This window comes from Populus alba, chromosome 1 (genome assembly GCF_005239225.2).
Source record: "Populus alba chromosome 1, ASM523922v2, whole genome shotgun sequence".
NCBI classification, from domain to species: domain Eukaryota; kingdom Viridiplantae; phylum Streptophyta; class Magnoliopsida; order Malpighiales; family Salicaceae; genus Populus; species Populus alba.
In genome coordinates this window covers 17164901-17172380 of record NC_133284.1, presented here as the reverse complement: position 1 = coordinate 17172380, position 7480 = coordinate 17164901, and the positions used below count along the sequence as shown (strand labels likewise).

At 37.0% G+C, this 7480-nt stretch overlaps 1 pseudogene; it reads right to left on the bottom strand.

The window, feature by feature from the left end:
- Positions 1-2619: 2619 nt before the first annotated feature.
- Positions 2620-7172, bottom strand: LOC140954383 (uncharacterized; annotated as a pseudogene).
- Between the last annotated feature and the right edge of the window lie 308 nt (positions 7173-7480).

The following is a 7480-nucleotide window of genomic DNA, read 5'->3' as shown; positions in this document are numbered from 1 at the left end:
ATTTTTATGATATATGATTCTCATCTTTACGTAGACTAACTTATTAAGATTATTAACAACATAAATAAAAATTTTAAAAGGTATAGCTCAACTAGTTAGATTTTAGGTTTATTTTTTAGAAATTATTAGTTCAAATATCATAAATTTTAGAGCCATTAGAAATTTATATGATTGTTAATTTCAGGATCTTAAGAGAATAGTGAAGGTATCCATAAGATAGCATGAACACCTACCATTAACCAAAAAAAAAAAAAAAAGGACAATAAGCCATGACGATATGGTGAAGAAAGAGACCTAAGGAAGGACCACCCGTTACATTATTAATAGTATTAATTTGACTGAGATTGCATCTCTAATTAAATCATAAACCATGACACCTAAGGAAGGACCACCCACTACATTATTACCAGGATATCACAATCTGATGAAGATTGCCAAATATATTTATTGAAGAATATGCTGATTTTGCCCATCTTCTGCTGGCACAACTTAAAATCTCGAAAGCATGGATATTTCAAAAAATGTTGCTATATGTGGAGGTCCCAAAGAATAATAAAGAATTTAATTTAATTTTATATACACTCTAATCTTTTACGGTTTGGGAAGGGAGGGGAGGGAAGGGATGGAAAAAATCTACCCCCTTGTTTGGATAAAATAAAAACGATAATGGAAGAGAAATAAACTTTCTTTATATATATAATGGAAGACAATAATATTAAATATAATTACTATCGTTTTAATTTGAATTAAAGTGAAATCAAAATGAAAATTGAAGAGGTTTATATGTTAAAAGGATAAAATAAGATTTTTTTTTTTTCTAGAAATGTTAAAGAGTAAGTTAACGTAAAAAAAATTACAAAAATCTTTGCTTCTTCTCCATTACCCACCAATGTGAGGGTGAGACTTTAAGGGAATAAAGGCTATCAATAATAAAAGATGTGACGCATTCAGGTACAACTAGTGTAATTAATTAATCATAAAAAAATTATCAAAATACAATTTTGATTTATTTTTTATTCAATAATATTAATAATTATATTTCTGAGTTAGCTTGTAAATTAACTTAGACTATTTTTCTTTTATTTAGATGATATATTAAGAGCGCACTCTCCATATCGGTTAGTGAATTTAGAGAAATATAATAAATTCTTTTAGGTGTTCATACTAAGATTTATTATTTATCATTATTTAAATCATCAAATTATTTAATTTCTTTTTAGGCATAACTAACTCTTAAGCAAGATTTTTTTATTTATCTATTTATTTATTTGATATTTATTGAGAGTAAAAAGAGTATTTTAAGGTTCAAATAGAAGTGATGCCATGCAAATTACACTAAAAGATCCATTAGATGTTTTAATTGGGACAATTACAAAACGACGTTCAAAGATGCAATTAATGAATTTATTCAAAGTATTTGACCAAGGTTAATTTCAAAGAAAGCTACAACTTTAACAAGTGATTATTAGATCTTAGTGAATCTAATTTATGTGCAAGAAGGATCCATCTATAGCATGGGCCTAATTATTTTGCAATGGTTGGCTAATTAATTTCAAAATTAGAGGTGGTTTAGGGTTTTTTTTTTTTTTTTTCTAATGCATAGTTTTTCTATCCATTTGATTGGGCTGAACTTTTACCATAATTTCTAGAGGTCTTCTTATATGTTAGTTTAAAACTTTAGGGCAATCAAACTTCATCCAGACTTTAAAATAAAGTCCAAAAGCTATTATGTAGTAATCGTACTAGTTTTCTAGTTGATTTATGATTCTTTTTTATATTTTGTTTAGAACTCTTACATCATAAAAACACAAAAACAAATATGAAAATGAGAAAAATATTTATTTGTTAATTCAAACCCAATAGTTAACATCTAAGGATATGAGTCAATATTCAAGCCCATTTTAGGCATAACACAAGAAATAGGAACAAAGCCTAATTTATCATTCATCATCCTTTATATCTAATACATGTATTTTTAAAGTGAAGATTGGGCCTTGTTGTCAAGTCTATATCCCAAATCATTGTCCCAAGTTTAATGATCATTTTTCCTTTTATGAGAAAACAAATACTTGTTTAGGCCAGCTTTGGTAAGAATACGATAGGTATTTTTATCATTAAAAATAAATATAATACAATTTACCTTAGATAAGATGCTTTAAGGCGATGTTTATTTTTTTTTTAGCATAACCAACCTCTTACCTAGAACTAACTCTAGATACTAATTAGGGTTCCTAGTTATTATATAACTAGGGGGCAACTTCTTTTTCATTTTTTAACCATAGTAGTTAACTAATATGTCCTCTATGATACACATAAATCAAAGAAGTTAAGGATGGAATTGGGTTTCAAGTTATGTTACCGAACTCAAACTTGTGCGGACCTACATAACCTAGCGCGAAGGACTTTACACATGATGTTGCTATCCTATAAGTTAAGTTTAGAGAATGATTTGTATTTGAATTAGAAATGGATGCTAATAGCTGCAACCATCCTTTGTATTTATATCTCTAGGGTTGTGTACAATACTAGAGTGAGGTATACTACACATGATAATTATCCTATATAAGGTATTTACATACATAAGGAGTCTATTCTAATCTATTTCCATAATACACCCCGTCAAGCTGAAGGTGGATATTCCACTCGAAGCTTGGATTGAAAAAGAGCAAACGAGACTGGGGGAAGCGGCTTGGTAAGGACATCAGCTAGTTGGTCCTTTGAAGAGATAAAGTGTACCTGAATTTCTTGCTTAGCAACGCGATCGCGAACAAAGTGATAGTCAACTTCAACATGTTTAGTGCGAGCATGAAAAACTGGATTGAGAGATAGGAAGGTGGCTCCTAAATTATCACACCACAACGTAGTCATGAATGATGATGGAAAATGAAGTTCTGATAATAAAGAGCGAATCCATAAGATTTCAATAGTACCATCAGCTAAAGCCTTGTATTTTGCCTCTGTAGAAGATCGAGCCACAGTGCGTTGCTTCCCTTATTTCCATGAAATAGGAGTAGCACCAAGATATACAAGATAACCACCTGTTGATTTCCGATCATCAATACTGCCAGCCCAATCAACATCAGTGAAACCATGAAGAGACAATGAGGAATCCCGAGTAATGTGTAGACCATAAGAAGTTGTATCCTGAAGGTAACGTAGTATACGTTTAACGACCGACCAGTGATCCTCAGTAGGGGCATGTATAAACTGACATAACTTGTTGACTGCATAACAAATATCAGGTCTGGTAAATGTAAGATACTGGAGAGCCCCAACAATTTGTCTATATCATGTCTGATCAGAGTAAGGAGTACCAGATGCGATGCTCAATTTTGAGGAGGTAGACAAAGGGGTGGCAACTGGTTTACAAGAAGTCATACCTGCTCGTTGGATAATATCAAGAGTATATTTGTGTTGGCTGAGTAACAAACCCATAGAAGTGGTGGATTTAACTTCAATGCCCAAGAAGAAATGAATAGAGCCTAAATCTCGAAGTTTAAACTCTGAACTCAGCAAAATAATTAAGCGTTGAAGCAAAGTCGGGTTACTCCCAGTCAACAAAATATCATCAACATACACAAGTAAATAAAAGATAACACCGCTGAAGGAGAGAATAAAGAGAGAATAAAGAGAGAAGTATCAACCTTCGATGCCTGAAAACCAATGGAGATCAGAAACTCACTTAACCGGTTGTTCCATGCCCGAGGTGCTTGTTTCAAACCATACAAAGATTTATGTAGACGAAACACATGCGAGGGGAATGTAGAGTCAACAAAACCAGGTGGTTGTGCCATGTACACCTCCTCCTGAAGAATGCCATTCAAAAAGGCATTATGAACATCCAATTGATGAATCTTCCAACCACAGGTGACAACAATAGTAAGTACTAGACGAATCGTTGTTGGCTTGATCACCGGACTAAATGTTTCATAGTAATCAACCCCCTCTTGCTGAGTGAAACCTCGTGCAACCAGTCGTGCTTTATATCGATCCACACAACCATCAACGCGCCTCTTAATCTTATATACCCACCGACTGCCGACCACATTCATAGATGGAGCAAAAGGAACTAATGACCAGGTGTCATTACTGTGAAGGGCCCGAAGTTCTTCTTGCATGGCTTTATGCCAAATCAAGTATTTGTCAGCAGCCTTAAATGAAACCGGTCCCTGCTGAGGTAAGGATGTAGACCAGGAGGCAGATAAGACACTTAAGTTGGCAGTTTTGGAAGAACGTGGGGAAGCACCATGGAGTGCGTGCGTGCAACCTGTGGTTGAGTGGAAGACACACTGTCGTGCTCTTGCTGAAGAGAGAAATGAGACAAATCAACACATAAATCAAGTCCAGGGGGGAAAGAGTGGAGGAACCTGGTGTGGAAAGGCGCAACAGAGGACTAGGCTGAGCAGGCGAAGCAAACCGAGAGGGAGCGCCAGCAGGGGAAGGAACAGGGGAGTTTGGCAAATCAGATAGCACGGGGGATGCACATACTACACCCGAAGTAGGAGACCCAGCAGAGGAGAGTGCCACATCAGGAGAGACCGGGGCCATAGGAGACACATGTGAGAGTGACAAGTCGGGACCTGTACCTGTGGAATGAGTATGACCGTGATATGCAGGCAAAAATAAGGGGGCGAGAGAGGGTGATGTAGGTGCAGGGGGCTTTGTGTGAGCACTGGATTTGGCTAAATATGGTGCAGAAACATATGGGAGGAGCTGGAAAGTGACAACAGGGGGTTGTATAGGTGAGGCAATATGCTGTTCAGATTTGTTAAAGGGAAAGACAGTTTCATGAAATTGAACATGACGAGCAATGTAAAGACGATGTGACAACAAATCAAGACATCGGTAACCTAAATGAGAGTTGCTATAACCTAGAAAAACACAAGGAGAAGAGCGGAAATCTAACTTATGAGCATTATATGGACGAAGTAGCGGAAAGCAAAGACACCCGAAAGTACGAAGAAATCCATAGTCAGGAGTTGATTTTAAAAGACATTCAAAAGGAGTTTTATGATTAAGAACCGGAGTTGGCATGCGATTAATCAAATAAACAGAACTTTCAAAAGCAGAACTCCAGTATTTTAAGGGAGCTTTACATTGACCTAGGAGAGTAAGTCCAGTTTCAACAATATGTCTATGACGACGTTCGACCATGCCATTTTGTTCATGAGTATGGGGGCAGATAATACGATGATGAATACCAATTGTTTTAAAATAGGTATTGAGTTTTTGATATTCGCCACCCCAATCTGTTTGAACAGATTTAATTTTTAAGGAAAATTGACGTTCAACTTGTGCTTGAAATTGATGAAAGACAGTAAAAACATCAGATTTGGCAGCCAAGGGGTAAAACCAAATAAACCTTGTATGGGCATCCATAAAAATAATAAAATAAAGAAATCCATTAGATGATAACATAGGGGAAGGTCCCCAAACATCACAAAAAATCAAGTCAAGTGGAGCTTGAGTTTGATGACCTGTAGTTTTTAAAGGCAAACGAGACGACTTACCAAGAGGACATGCTGAACAATTAAAATCAAAATATTTTGACGTACAGGACACCTTTTTATTGGACACTAAAAATTGCAAAATACGTGGACTAGGATGTCCAAGACAATGATGCTAGACATCAGCTAAAGTAGAGATTCGGGTGGATAGAAGGGCTACAGGTAATGACTTGGCAGAGGACTCGGACAAAACATATAGACCATCTCTACTCCGACTGGAAAGAAGAACTTCCTTTGTCATGAGATCCTTAACATAAAATACAAATGGATGAAATTCAAAAAACACGTTATTCTAAGCCAAAACTTCTGAACATATAGTAAAAGTTTTTTAATGATAGGAACATGTAAAATGTTGGATAATGTAAATGTGCGTTTGGGTGACTGAATGTGAGAGTGAGCAATATTAGAGATAACAAGACCCTTACCATCGCCAACATGCAAGTGATCATTACCAAGGTAAGGTTCTGAACTTGTCATACTCATAAGGTCCGGCATCACATGATGATTCGCACTTGTATCAGGAAACCAAGTAACAGGAGAAGTAGTGGGGACAATATTAAATGCTAAATTAGCATTAGCTTGTACATGATGAGTAGATAATTGAGAACACTGCTGAGCAGTATGCCCATAATCATAGCATAGCTGACATTTGATGGTGCGGTGAGAACCCCCAAACCGGTTGCTTTGCTGCCCAAAGTGCTGACTTGAGCCATAGGAGACCCGATTTCCCTGTTGTCCAAAATGTGAACCTGAAGGAGAATTTGTAGGACTAAAATTCTGAGCTGAACCATAACCATGATTTCCAGGATAACTACTATGGTTATTTGGTCGCCATCCCCCGTGAAAACAGCCTCTTCTGCCAGCGTTGGAACCTGACTGCCACTGCCCAAAAAACACAGATGGCTGCTGGGATGGAGTGGGTAACATAGGAGCTGTTACAACTGGATGAATATTGGTTTTGTTGATAAATTCATGCGTGAGGAGGTGGCTGTGGAGGTCAGTGTACGAGATAGGATCAGCTTTAGTAGATAAGCTGGTTACCAGGTCCTTAAACTCGCTGCGTAATCCCCGAAATACATACAGATTAAAGTCTTCCATAGAGATCGGTCTACCAGCTGCAGCAAGTTAATCAAACAAGGACTTAGCCTTCTGCAGATAGGTGCTGACAGATTCATCATTCTATCAGAGCTCTTGGAATGAACCATGGAGCTGTATAATTCGTGAGTTTGAAGGAGAAGCAAGGGTTGTTTCCAGCGTTCTCCAGATGTCATGGGAGGTGTTACAATCAACCACTAGGTGCAGAACTTCCATAGAGAGGGAGGATAAAAGAGCACTCATGAGTAGGTGGTCTTGTTGCTTCCATGACAGATAGGAGGCATTAACAGCAGGTAAGGAGGTGCCAACAAAAATCACATGAGAGGGAGGACATGGGAATGAACCATCCACAAAGGGAAAAACGCCTTGGCCCAAGAGAAAAGGCTTCATCTGCGTCCTCCAATACATAAAATTGGTGTTGGAGAGCTTTAAAGATATTACCTGCTGAGTGTTGGGGAGAGGGATGATAGCAGGGACTTTTGTCATAGCAGTCATGATATCTAAAGAGGAAGTCTGAGGCAATTCGATTTCAGCAGCAGCAAGAGGAGCACCAGATGTAGCAGCTGTCATTGATGGTGGCGCAAGAGAGGAAGAAGGGTGAGTGAACGGTGCAGCAACAAAATTATTCGTTATTGACAGAGAAGAGAACTGGACCAGAATAAAAGCTGCGATTTTATTTTCTTTGCTTGCTCTGATACCAAGTTAAGTTTAGAGAATGATTTGTATTTGAATTACAGATGGATGCTAATAGCTGCAGCCATCCTTTGTATTTATATCTTTAGGGTTGTGTACAATACTAGAGTGAGGTATACTACACATGATAATTATCCTATATAATGTATTTACATATATAAGGAGTCTATTCTAATCTCTTTCCA